The 13,657-nt window shown below is 38.4% G+C and overlaps 1 pseudogene; it reads right to left on the bottom strand.

The window, feature by feature from the left end:
- Positions 1-12,617: 12,617 nt before the first annotated feature.
- LOC114276761 (L-type lectin-domain containing receptor kinase IX.1 pseudogene) lies at positions 12,618-13,432 on the bottom strand (annotated as a pseudogene).
- Between the last annotated feature and the right edge of the window lie 225 nt (positions 13,433-13,657).

Below are 13,657 nucleotides of genomic sequence, written 5' to 3'. Positions count from 1 at the left end.
GCTTTTGTCGTTAACATGTAATACTTTTTGGTAATGAAACTCTGATGAATAGAAGAATGTGGAGCTTTTATATATCAATGCATGTCTATATTGATGGGTTTAATGTTATTTTTTAGGGCGTTACACCAATTCCACAACTTTTGGCGACTAAATTTTTTTTAGTCACCAATTTTGGTCGCCGAATGTGCATTTTGTTGTAGTGTATCCTCTCACTAACAATCTCATCCAACATAATCTTCTAAACAAATGTGGCCATAAATCAATACTCAATTCAAAAATTATTTTCAAAACTCATAACTTATAGCGATCCTGGTTTTCCCTTCATTGTTTAACAGTATTCCGGACTTAGGTTCCGTGGAGTTGGTTGTTGTAGATGTCTTGTTGTCATCCTTCAATTTCATATATTTGAGTTTTAGGATGTATTGGGCGTGTTTCGAACAGGTTGGTTGAGCTTTAGTCCCATTCCTTGTTGCCCAGATTTTTGGTGGTCCACTCAAGCAGGTCCTTTTGCGCTCGAGCGGAGTTTACACACTTTCAACATTTTGTGCCTCTGCAAAACTTCTGCAGGTGTGTTTTTCACGCTCAAGCAGAATTCCGTACACTTGAGTGGGTCGCGCTCGAGCGGGCCTCTTGGCGCTCGAGCGGGTGTTCAATGTCTGTAAAAGTACTGACTAGAGGAATGTATTCTACGCTCAAGTGGCTTTTCTTTTGCGCTCGAGCGGGCATTTTTGCGCTCGAGCGGGTTCAGTTTTTTGTGCTTGAAGCTCGAGCGTCCTATTCTCTGCTCGAGCGGACTAGTCGTATATCAGATGGCTGTTGGGCGATTTTGAATCACTTTTTACATTTCCTTTCTCTCTCTTACTTTTCTAAACCCTCTTTTGAGAGCTCCTCTCTCTAGAATCTACCTTCTCTCTAGGGATTGATCTAGCTAGAGTGATCTCCTACCCTTGAGCCTTTACAAAAAGTGTAGAGCTTGGTGTGGCCTTCCTATCAATCCAAAAATTTCTTGATTTGGAGCACTTCGGGTTTTCTTCATTATCTCCTTTGGGTTCCATCTCTTGAGGTAAGGATAACTACTCTTTCTTATGGTCTTTAACATAAACTATTGGTCATTTTGATATAATGTTGGAGTTGGGTAATTTTGGATGCTAGGGTTTCAAAATGAAAAGGGGGGTTTTGTTTATTTGACTCATACATTTGTGTTTTGGGTCTAAAATGGAATTTATTAATGTTGTTGATAATATTTGGACCCTTGGGTCAATATTGAGAAAAATGGGAAAAATGCCATGTTTGGATATATTTGGGTCATTAGTGTAATTAATGACATTTATTATGGAATTATGAAATTGAGTTGGAAATAATGAAATTGACATAATATGAGGTGGAATGGTGGAGTTGGATTTATTAATCACTCACCTTTGAAAATTGTTGATAAATTATCTGTTGAGGTAATTATTTTCTGTTTAGAAATAATTGTTTTGGGCTATCGGTGGAGGATAGTCTTGATTGTTGTAGACAGTGCATGATGATTAGGCGAACTAAAACTAATCAATTGAATATGTCATCGAATATGACAATTGGTAGAATACATTAAGTTTATGTATTGATTGATTATGTATATGATATGTGTTTATATACATTGTGTTGTGTGGGAGGAGATAGGGGATGTACTCCACGATTTAGGGGAAGATAGGGGATGGACTCCTAAACCGTATATTGTTTGGGAGGAGATAAGGGATGGACTCCATGGATACAGCAAATATGTGTATCTATTGAAGTATGGAAGTATTCATGTGATATTGATACAGCAAATATGTGTATCTTTTGTGAATTGTGGAAGTGTTTAATATGAGTTGTTATCTCATTGAATTGTTGAAAATGATGAATTATTGATATGAGATGTAATCTCATTTAAAGTATATGGCCAGGTTCTGAGCCAGGATTATGAATTGAGAAATTGAATAAGAAATGGAAAATGGAATGAAACATGGACACTTTGTCATGTAATTGAAATGGATTATGAATTGATTTATGTGAGTTAAATATTTATCAAATGCTAATATTTTAGTTATTGCTCATATTATGTTTAGCATATCTCTACTGGGCATTGGTTCACCCTATATGGGACATCATTTTCAGGTACAGGTAGCATGCCACCTCCAAGGATGTAACTTGAGAGACTTAGTGGCTAGAACACCTTTTGTGATTACATTCTTGTATTACATGTATATCAAGCCAAGGGCTTATTTTGTGTTTTGAGTTAGTACTCTCTTTTTTGTAACCAAGTGTTGACTTGGAAAGTTGTAAGCCCGCAGGGCACCTACTTTTGTTGTCAACATGTAATACATTTTGTAATGAATACTCTGATGAAATGTAATTATGCTTTATTCCCTTATGTCTAAGCATGTCAAGAATGTATGATTTATGGGTTTATTTTGAGGGCATTACAACTTGGTATCAGAGCGTACTGGATTTCAATACTTTGGGTACGTGGGAAGTGATTAGTATCACAATGGGTTTGTCTTGCTTGTTAAAGACTTAGATGTAATGTTATGTGCTTATGTGATAACTTGTTTATGTGATTACTTGGGTATGGGATTTATTTTCTAGGATGTTGATTGAATCCTTGGGTTTCTATGAGTCTTGTTAGAAAAGCACTTGATCAATGTTGTTTCTAACCGGAACTCTAGTAACGCCTCGGGACTATCATTATCCAGAAATGAAATTCGTAGGTGCTTATGTGATTATGTGCTTACGTGGAATGAATTACTGTTGTCCATGCTTTAGGACGCGAGTGTTGTAGCTTCGGCACATTTATGAATGTGCTAATGTTCTTCGTTACCTTTACTAGGATGTCAGGACGAGGACGCGGAGGTAGGCGAGGTAGGCCTAGGAGGCAGGGGATGCCTATACTGGATGAATTTCCGGAGCAGCAGGAGGGAGTTGGTCAGGCCAATGTGGTCGAGCCAGTAGGCCAGCAGGCCATAGGCGCTTTAGCCCGTGAGATGGCAGGAGCTTTGAGGGAGTCCTTGGGCATTCTCAGAGCTGAGAATCTGGTCCAAGCCCATGTTGCAGAGGCAGGGCCTTCTTTTCTGAAGAGGGAGTTCTATCGGTCTAATCCGGATGAGTTTGTTGGAGATCCAAAAGGGCCACTTAAGGCTGATGAGTGGTTGGAGCAGATGACGAAGACGTTTGAGATGCTTGGCATCGAAGATGGGGCTTTGAAGGTGACCTTGGCATCTTCCCAACTTAAGGAGGATGCGGGTCAATGGTGGAAATTCATGAGGGGTCGTATTGGTGATACTTGGGAGGCCTTCGTGGATGCTGTCCAGAAGAAGTTTCTGTCTCCCACTGTCAGGGAGAAGTTGAGAGATTAGTTCTGCCAGCTTAAGTAGCTGAGTTCTTCAGTGGCCAAGTTTGAGGCCGCATTTACTAGTTTGTCTAGGTTTGCACTTGAGCTAGTGGCGTCTGAGGAACGCCGTTGTCTGGAGTTTGAGCGGAAGCTGAGGTATGCCCTCAAGATGAGAGTTGGGGGTTCTATGACCCGAGAGTATAGGTGTCTTGTGGATGCTGCAGCCCATATGGAGATTATGATTCAGGAGGAGGAAGAGAGGCAGAGAGGCTCCAAGAGGAGTCAGGATGGTCAGGAGGACGGTAGGAGGCAGAGGGGTGCTAACCCTCAGCAGTCCCAGGGTGCTTTTGTGAGATCTACCTTTCCAGTGCCAAGTTCAAGTTCTAGGAAAGGCAGTCAGGGCAACTTTACCTGTTACAAGTGTGGTTAGCTGGGCCACAAGTCTCCAACTTGCCCGCAAAGGGGAGGAGGTCAGAGAGTAGCTTCATCTTCGGCTCGACCTCAGAGCTAGAGTTAGGGCAGAGGCTAGCCGCTATCATGTTATCGGTGTGGTCAAGTGGGGCACCTGAAGAGGTTTTGCCCGTAGTTGAGTGGCACATCTGGTGCATCTGGGTCGAGGCTGAGTTTTCAGCCAGCTCAGTCAGTTCCGGCCTCGAGGGCCAATCAGGGGGCTTTATCGTCCCAGTCTGTGCAGTAGTCTTTTGCTCCGAGAGGTGAGCAGGTAGATCAGGGGCCTTCAGGGCGCGTGTATGCTGTTACCGTGCAGGATCTTGCACCGACTCTATCGGTTGTGAAAGGTACCTTTTGTTTTGCAACTCGGTTGCCAATGTGTTGATTGATACGGGTGCATCCCATTCTTTTATATCTGCTGCATTTGCATCTGTTTTGGGTTTGGAGTTGGCACAGTTAGCATCTCCTATTTGTGTTGTATCACCTGTTGGGGGTGATTTGATTCTGAAACAAGGGTGTAGAGGTTGCAATATAGAGGTCGCCGACTGCCAGCTTCCGTTTCCTTTTGTGGTTATGCCCATGTCGGGTTTTGATGTTATTTTGGGTATGGACTGGCTATCGTCATACCGGGCAGTTATTGATTGTTACTGTCAAAGGGTCACAATATGTACCCCGAGCGGGGATTGTTTCCATTTCTTGGGGAATCGGGTTGGTAGTGTGTTGCCACCGGTGTATGATCCGCGAGGGCGGAGTGAGCTTAGTGGTCTTTTCGCTAGCCTTATGAGTAGTGAGTTTGATGAGACCGGGGTTGAGTTGCCGAGAGTGGTTTGTGAGTACCCGGACGTCTTTCTCGAGGATCTTATTAGTTTGCCACCTCATCGAGAGATAGAGTTCTCCATTGATTTAGTGCTTGGCACAGCGCCGATTTCTATGGCACCTTATCGTTTTGCCCCAATTGAGTTGAGTGAGTTGAAGATTCAGCTCCAAGAATTACTAGATAAGGGGTTTATTCGCCATAGTGCATCGCTGTGGGGAGCACCGGCCCTCTTCGCTAAAAAGAAAGATGGTGCCTTGAGACTTTATATCGACTACCGGAAATTGAATCGGGCTACAGTTAAGAATAAGTACCCTATGCCTCGTATAGATGATTTGTTTGACCAGTTGAAGGGTTCCCACTGTTTCTCTAAGATAGACTTGAGATCGGGTTACCATCAGTTGAGGGTCAGGGAGGAGGATATTCCTAAGACGGCATTCCGTACGCGGTATGGCCATTATGAGTTCCTGGTGATGCCGTTTGGGCTCACCAATGCACCGACAGTGTTTATGCATTTGATGAACCGGATATTCCGGGAATTCTTAGATCGTTTTGTGGTCGTCTTTGTGGACGACATTTTGATTTATTCGCCTTCGGAGGAGGAGCACAAGGAACACTTGAGAGTAGTGCTTGAGTTGCTTAGAGCCCATAGGCTGTTAACCAAGTTTGGGAAGTGTGAGTTCTGGCTAAGAGAGGTTAAGTTCTTAGGCCATGTGGTTTTCGGGGAAGGGGTGTCAGTTGATACATCCAAGATAGAGGCAGTGCAAGATTGGGCACAGCCTAAGAGTGTTTTTGAGATCCGCAGTTTTCTAGGATTAGCGGGGTATTACCGCCGATTTGTGAAAGATTTCTCCAAACTAGCTTCGCCGTTGACTAGATTGACGCGGAAAGGGGTCAAATTTGTATGGAGCGAGACTTGTGAAAAGTCGTTCCAAGAGTTAAAGGTTAGATTGACCACCACTCCGGTTTTGATTATTCCAGAGACAGATTTGGGTTATGCGGTTTATTGTGATGCCTCACAAGAGGGTTTGGGTTGTGTGTTGATGCAAGAGGGGAAAGTGGTAGCCTATGGCTCACGTCAGTTGAAAATACACGAGAGGAATTACCCTACACATGACCTAGAGTTAGCAGCTATGATTTTTTCCTGGAAGATTTGGAGGCACTACCTTTATGGTGAGAGATTCGAGGTATTCTTGGATCATAAGAGTTTGAATTACCTGTTTACACAGAGGGACTTGAATTTGAGGCAGAGAAGATGGATGGAGTTCATTAAGGACTATGACTTTGAGTTGCACTATCACTCGGGAAAGGCCAACGTTGTGGCCAATGCCCTTAGTAGGAAATCCATTAGTGATGTAGCTTGTATAGCCATCCGGGAATTGGAGATGTTGGGTGCACTTAGCAAGTTTGATTTGCTTTTGGGCGAATCTATAGAGGCTGTAGCCTTGTTTTCTATTGTTGCGCAGCCTACACTTGTGAGTCGAGTGTTAGAGGCACAGAGAGGTGACCTTGAGGCAGAATCCATCAGAGAGAAGATCACCAGTGGGAAGGTTGAGAAGGCTTTGACGGTGTATCCCGACCTGAGTGTGAGATACCAAGACCGTTTGTTTGTGCCGGAGTCTTGCCCAGAGGAGGTACTTCGAGAGTTTCACCATTCACGCCTTGCGGTGCATCCGGGAGGCATCAAGATGTATCGTCATTTGGGTCACCAGTTTTGGTGGCGGGGTATGAAGAAGGATGTGGTAGTTTTTGTGTCTAAATGCCTTACTTGTCAGCAAGTGAAGGCTGAGCATCAGAGGCCAGCTGGTTTGTTACAACCCTTGCCTATTGCCGAGTGGAAATGGGAGCATGTCACTATGGACTTCGTTGTAGGTCTTCCGAGGACTCAGTGGGGTAGTGATGCTATTTGGGTGGCTGTAGACCGGTTGACTAAGTCGGCGCACTTTATCCCTATGCACGTAAGAGATTCGGTAGATCATCTTGCCGACTTGTATATTCGGGACATAGTAAGGTTGCACGAAGTCCCAATGTCGATCATCTCTGATAGAGATCCACGCTTTACTGCTAGGTTGTGGCAGAGTTTGCAAAGTGCCTTGGGCACTAGATTGACCTTTAGCACGGCTTATCATCCTCAAACTGACGGGCAGTCCGAGCGTACTATTCAGATCCTTGAGAATATGCTTCGAGGTTGTGTCCTTGACTTTAGTGGGACGTGGGAGAGGCACTTGCCTTTGGTGGAGTTTGCCTACAACAATAGTTTTCAGTCGAGTATCGGTATGGCACTGTTTGAAGCCTTGTATGGCCGACCTTGTAGGTCCCCAGTTTATTGGGCCGAGGTGGGTGACGCACCTTTGTTGGGCCCGAAGTTGGTGAGGGAAACGGCGGAGAAAGTTGAACTTATCCGTAGGAGGCTCGTTACAGCCCAGAGTCGCCAAAAGAGTTATGCCGACCGTAGGAGGAGGCCTTTGGTATTTGAGACGGGTGATCATGTTTTTCTAAAAATATCACCTAGGCGGGGTTTGATGAGGTTTGGAAAGAGTGGGAAGTTGTCCCCTCAGTTTATTGGTCCCTTCGAGATCCTTGAGAGGATTGGGGAGGTTGCGTACCGTTTAGCCTTGTCGCCGCAGTTGTCCGGAGTACATGACGTGTTTCATGTTAGTATGCTTCGGAAGTATGAGCCGGATCCATCCCATGTGCTGCATTGGACCGATTTGGAGGTTGGCGAGGATATCTCATATGAGGAGAGACCGATTCGGGTCTTGGATAGGCGGGATCAAGTCTTGCGAGGTAAGACCATTCCCTTGGTAAAAGTTTTATGGAAACATCACGGAGTGGAAAAAGCCACTTGGGAACGTGAGGTGGATGTCCGTGAGAAATATCCGAACTTGTTTGTAAATGTTTAACCATGTATTGGGATTTTGTAATATTGATGAACTCTAAGAGCATTAAATATGTCTTGAGTTGTAAAACATTGTATATGTTTTGATTTATGGAAGTATTTTGAAACTTGCCTTGAAATGGAACTTTAATGTAACATTACATATGTTGAATGTATTGTAGAAATGGAAATATATCGTGAACATTGAATATGATATAGAATTGTGGAATATGTGTTGAAATTGGTAAATTTCAAGGGAAAGCATGCTAATGGTGCATATTGAGTATATATTGTGAGATGCCTCTTGAATAGAGATGGAATGACTGATAATGGGTCAGGTTGTTGAAAATTGAGTTGTAATACTATTGAGAATTGAGAAAATCACATTTTTGAAAAAACTTGTACTTAATTTCAGGGGCGAAATTCTTTAAGGGGGAAAGGTTATAGCGATCCCGGTTTTCCCTTCATTATTTAACAGTATTCCGGACTTAGGTTCCGTGGAGTTGGTTGTTGTAGATGTCTTGTTGTCCTCCTTCAATTTCATATATTTGAGTTTTAGGATGTATTGGGCGTGTTTCAAACAGGTTGGTTGAGCTTTAATCCCATTCCTTGTTGCCCAGATTTTTGGTGGTGCGCTCGAGCAGGTCCCTTTGCGCTCGAGCGGAGTTTACACACTTTCAGCATTTTGTGCCTCTGCAAAACTTCTGCAGGTGCGTTTTTCACGCTCGAGCGGAATTCTGTATGCTCGAGCGGGTGTTCAATGTCTATAAAAGTACTGGAGGAGTGTAATCTATGCTCGAGCGGCTTTTCTTTTGCCCTTGAGTGGGTATGTTTTGCAGTTGTGTCTTGGCGCTCGAGCGAGCATTTTTGCGCTTGAGTGGGTTCAGTTTTTTATGCTTGACGCTCGAACGTCCTATTCTCCACTCGAGCGGACTAGTCGTATGTCAGATGGCAGCTGGGTGATTTTGAATCACTTTTTACATTTCCTTTCTCTCTCTTACTTTTCTAAACCCTCTTTTGAGAGCTCCTCTCTCTAGGATCTACCTTCTCTCTAGGGATTGATCTAGCTAGAGTGATCTCATACCCTTGAGCCTTTACAAAATGTGTAGAGCTTGGTGTGGGCTTCCTATCAATCTAAAAATTTCTTGATTTGGAGCACTTCGGGTTTTCTTCATCATCTCCTTTGGGTTCCATCTCTTGAGGTAGGGATAACTACTCATTCCTTTGGTCTTTAACATAAATTATTGGTCATTTTGATGTAATGTTGGAGTTAGGTAATTTTGGGTGTTAGGGTTTCAAAATGAAAAGAGGGGTTTTGTTTATTTGGCTCATACATTTGTGTTTTGGGTCTAAAATGGAATTTATTAATGTTGTTGATAATATTTGGACCCTTGGGTCAATATTGAGAAAAATGGGGAAAATGTCATGTTTGTATATATTTGGGTCATTAGTGTAATTAATGACATTTATTATGGAATTATGAAATTGAGTTGGAAATAATGAAATTGACATAATATGGGGTGGAATGGTGGAGTTGGATTTATTAATCACTCACCTTTGAAAATTGTTGATAAATTATCTGTTGAGGTAATTATTTTCTGTTTAGAAATAATTGTTTTGGGCTATCGGTGGAGGATAGTCTTGATTGTTATAGGCAGTGCATGATGATTAGGTGAACTAAAACTAATCAATTGAATATGTCATCGAATATGACGATTGGTAGAATACATTAAGTTTATGTATTGATTGATTATGTATATGATATGTGTTTATATACATTGTGTTGTGTGGGAGGAGATAGGAGATGTACTCCACGGTTTAGGGGAAGATAAGGGATGGACTCCTAAACTGGATATTGTTTGGGCGGAGATAGCGGATGGACTCCACGGATACAGCAAATATATGTATCGGTTGAAGTATTGATACAGTGAATCTGTGTATCATTTATGAAGTATAGAAGTATTCATGTGATATTGATACAGCAAATATGTGTATCTTTTGTGAATTGTGGAAGTGTTTAATATGAGTTGCTATCTCATTGAATTGTTGAAAAGGATGAATTATTGATATGAGATGTAATCTCATTTAAAGTATATGCCATGTTCTGAGCCAGGATTATGAATTGAGAAATTGGATAAAAAATGAAACATGGACACTTTGTCATGTAATTGAAATGTGTTATGAATTGATTTATGTGAGTTATACATTTATCAAATGCTAATGTTTTAATTATTGCTCATATTATGTTTAGCATATCTCTACTGGACGTTGGCTCACCCTATGTGGGATATCATTTTCAGGTACAGGTAGACGTAACTTGAGAGACTTGGCTGGAACACCTTTTGTGATTACATTCTTGTATTACATGTATATCAAGCCAATGGCTTATTTTGTGTTTTGAGTTAGTACTCTCTTTTTTGCAACTAAGTGTTGGCTTTGGAAAGTTGTAAGCCATGGCACCTACTTTTGTTGTCTACATGTAATACATTTTGTAATGAAAACTCTGATGAAATGTAATTATACTTTATTCCCTTATGTCTCAGCATGTCAAGAATATATGATTTCTGGGTTTATTTTGAGGGCGTTACATAACTAAATACATAATTCGAAACTCCACACTACTTTCAAAACTTTACACTCAAATCATAACCAAACACATAACAAAAAATTTAAAATGCTTAAAAATATTTTTATAAAATAAAAAAATATTTAAAATAAGAAAATAAAAAATATTTAAAATAAAAAATAATTTTTTTTAATTTTTTAATATTTAAAAAAATACAGTACAAAAATGTATGAAATATAATGCATATTAAAATAAATAAATAAATATTTAAAATATAAAATAGTTATCCTAAAAAAATAAAATTAAGAAAATTTTTAAATATTTAAAAATAAAATAAATCCAAAATATTTTAAAAGACAACTCAAAACTCTTTTCAAAACTCATAACCAAACAATTTTTTTCTTTACAAATGTCATAAATCGAAACACGACTCCATACTCAAATCATGATTCAAAAAATAATTTTAAAACACAAAATAAAAAATATATTTTTTAATTTTTTTTAAAAATAGAATTTTCGAAAAAATTTGATTTTGAGTTTTGAATTGAGTTTTGAGTTGTGTGTTTAGGTATAAGTTTTGAAATTAATTTTTGAATAATTTTGAGTTGTGTGTTTGATTATGAATTTTGAAAAGTATTTTTAAAATTTTGTGTTAGAATCGTGATTCCAAAGGCTAACTAGTAATTTTGGAAAATGTTTTTTTTTTTTTTTTTTTTTGGGTTAGACAAATTTGAACTCAAAAATTGAGTTATGTTAAAATGTAATATTTTCATAAGGAAATTAATCAGTATTCCTGAAATATTACGTGTTCATACTCTTAACCAATCATTATTCATTATTCCCCCTCATGTCCCCTAATCACCCAATACAATATCCCACTTGCTCACCTTCTCTACCAATCACAATATTATGGAGTATCACGTGTCTATACTCCGAGATTACTGAGTAATTACCCGTTTTCATAAGGCAAGTGAGAAAGAGAAAAGAGATAATAAGGGTGGTGTGATTTGTTAAAGACTAGAAAAAAGTTCTTTTTTTTTTTTTCAACATAACTTTTTTACCCACCTTAGTGACAAATGCCACAAGACATATTCTTACAATAAATTACATTTTTTTTTTTCTTTTTTTTCAGTTTTTACTTTAATTTTATCGGGTGCATTTAAAACCGGATCTATATTTATATTCTGACCTCAATTTTTTAGTAATGAATTTGATAAATTACATTTTAATTTAATAATTTTATTTGGAATTATATTATAATCTCATCATTACTTTCACCATGCCTTTAGACATAGGCATACACTAGTCTATTTATAATACGACATAATAACAAAATATATAAAGGGAACGAAGATAAAACGTAAAGTTAAAGGAAATGAAATGAAATTCAAAAGACACAATATTAAAAGGAATGGTGAATTATACTAACAGTTCTTATAGTTTAAGACTCATGTCGCTTTGGTCCCTAACTTTTTAATTGTGACATATTTGACTCTGAATTTTGAATCTTGTTCCAAATAAGGTCAATTGAAGATACCATTGTTCAATTTCAAGGGCAAAGTCGTCAATTTGATAAATATAAACTAATTTAACAAAAATAAATGTCAAAAAAATATTTTTGAATTTTTAAAAATAATTTCTACCTACCAAATATAAAATTATGTAAAATTAATAAATCTTTTAGACATTTATTTATTTTACTAAATTAATTTTTATTATATGTTTGGATAATGATCATGTAATGGGTGGTTGTTAGACTTTTAATATGTAATCGATATATTAATATATGAAATGTTTTTAGTTTTGAATTTTTTGATTTAATTGATTGGTTTAATAATGATATCAAAGTTGTTGTCATATTTGAATTTTGGAAAAATAGAAACTAATTTAATGAAAATAAAAATAACCACCCATTACATGATCATCATCCAAACACATAATAAAAATTAATTTGGTAAATAAATAAATAAATGATTAAAAGATTTATTAATTTTACATATAGTGGGTAGAAATTATTTTTAAAAATTTAAAAATATTTTTTTGGCATTTATTTTTATCAAATTATTTTATATTTTATTAAATTGATGACTTTGCCCTTAAAATTGAGCGATGACACTTTCAATTGTCCTTATTTGGAACAAGATTCAAAATTCATAGTCAAATGTGTCATAATTGAAAAGCCAATGATCGAAATGATATAAGATTCAAAATTATTTTTTGCGACAATTTCGCCAAGACTTATTTTCAATAGGACCTATTAGACAATAAATCTACTTATTAAAACATACACGTAAGTTCACCAAAATATTATATAAATCAATGGTATAACTTATTCATTACATCGGTAGTTATGCGGGCCTGGAGCACAAACAACAAAGGCTTGTCTTTGGGCCTCCAAATTCGTTAGTGCATTATAGTGCAATAACTCAATTATAATTCTATGCTTGTTGCTATTTTTAATTGGTTTGGTGCTTCAATGGAAATCTCTAATCTCTGTTGTATTTGTGAAAACATATTATTTGCCCATATTAGTCATTGTGAAGGCCTGCAATTATTTTTAATTGGTTTCGTGCTTCAAGTAAGTTGGCACAGGCATGTTTGGTGGTAGGCTAGGCAATGGAGCTTCCAAATTAAGAACTTGAATTGCTTGCCTTATCGAAGGCCTATAATTGTTGTCTGGGTGATATGCCTCAAGTTTCACATTTGCTGCTTCGAGAACATTTCCTCTTCTATAGAGCTCCCAAACCTTCTTTAGCCATGGGGTCAATAGGCTTTCTTCCACAAGCAATTTCCAAAGCAACAATGCAAAAACTGTAGACATCTGATTCTTTGTTGGCCTCTATGTTACGTGGACTCGAGTACGGGTGTCAGGTGCGGATATGTATCTAGAGGTCGGACTCATCAAATCATAAATTTAAGGGTACACGGACTCGGAAAAAAAATGTCATATTTTTATATTTTTAATCAAGTATGTAAGATAAAATGGTACAATATGTAATTTACAGTATCAAAATGACATTTGTAGAAATTATACAACAATATGTACATATAATAATAGTGTTATATATAATTATATAAGAGGTATCCGTTGAAAAGTATTCAACACATATCACATACCCTTGTCCAAGTGTCGGATGTCCAACACAGGTATTTGATTTATTTTGAAGAGTCTGTGTAACATAGGTTGGCCTTGCCTTTCATGAGGCACTCAGGAGCCATGTACCCCATTGTCCTGGGCAGGATCCTAGTCTGTGACCCTTTCCTGTGGTCAACAAGATTGGCTAACCCAAAATTCCCAAGCTTAGCATTGAAATTTGAATCCAACATAATGTTGCTCAATTTAATATCTCTGTGCAACAACACTGTTCCCATCTTCGTGTAAGTACAACAGTGTCGTGGCTAAGCCTTTAGCAATATGGTACCTTGTCAACAATGTCAAAAAGGTGTTGCTTTTGAAGAGATGAGAGTCCAAGCCACCATTGGGCATGAACTCATCGAGAAGTAAGAGTTCTTTTTCTTCATGGCACCAACCTAGAAGTTGCACCAAATTCCTATGCCTCAATTAGCTAACGATCTTCACTTCTGATGCATACTCTT

This window comes from Camellia sinensis, chromosome 12 (assembly GCF_055761805.1).
Source record: "Camellia sinensis isolate YWXY chromosome 12, ASM5576180v1, whole genome shotgun sequence".
NCBI classification, from domain to species: Eukaryota; Viridiplantae; Streptophyta; class Magnoliopsida; order Ericales; family Theaceae; genus Camellia; species Camellia sinensis.
The sequence above is the reverse complement of the archived record's forward strand: the minus strand, read 5'-3'. Positions and strand labels throughout refer to the sequence as shown.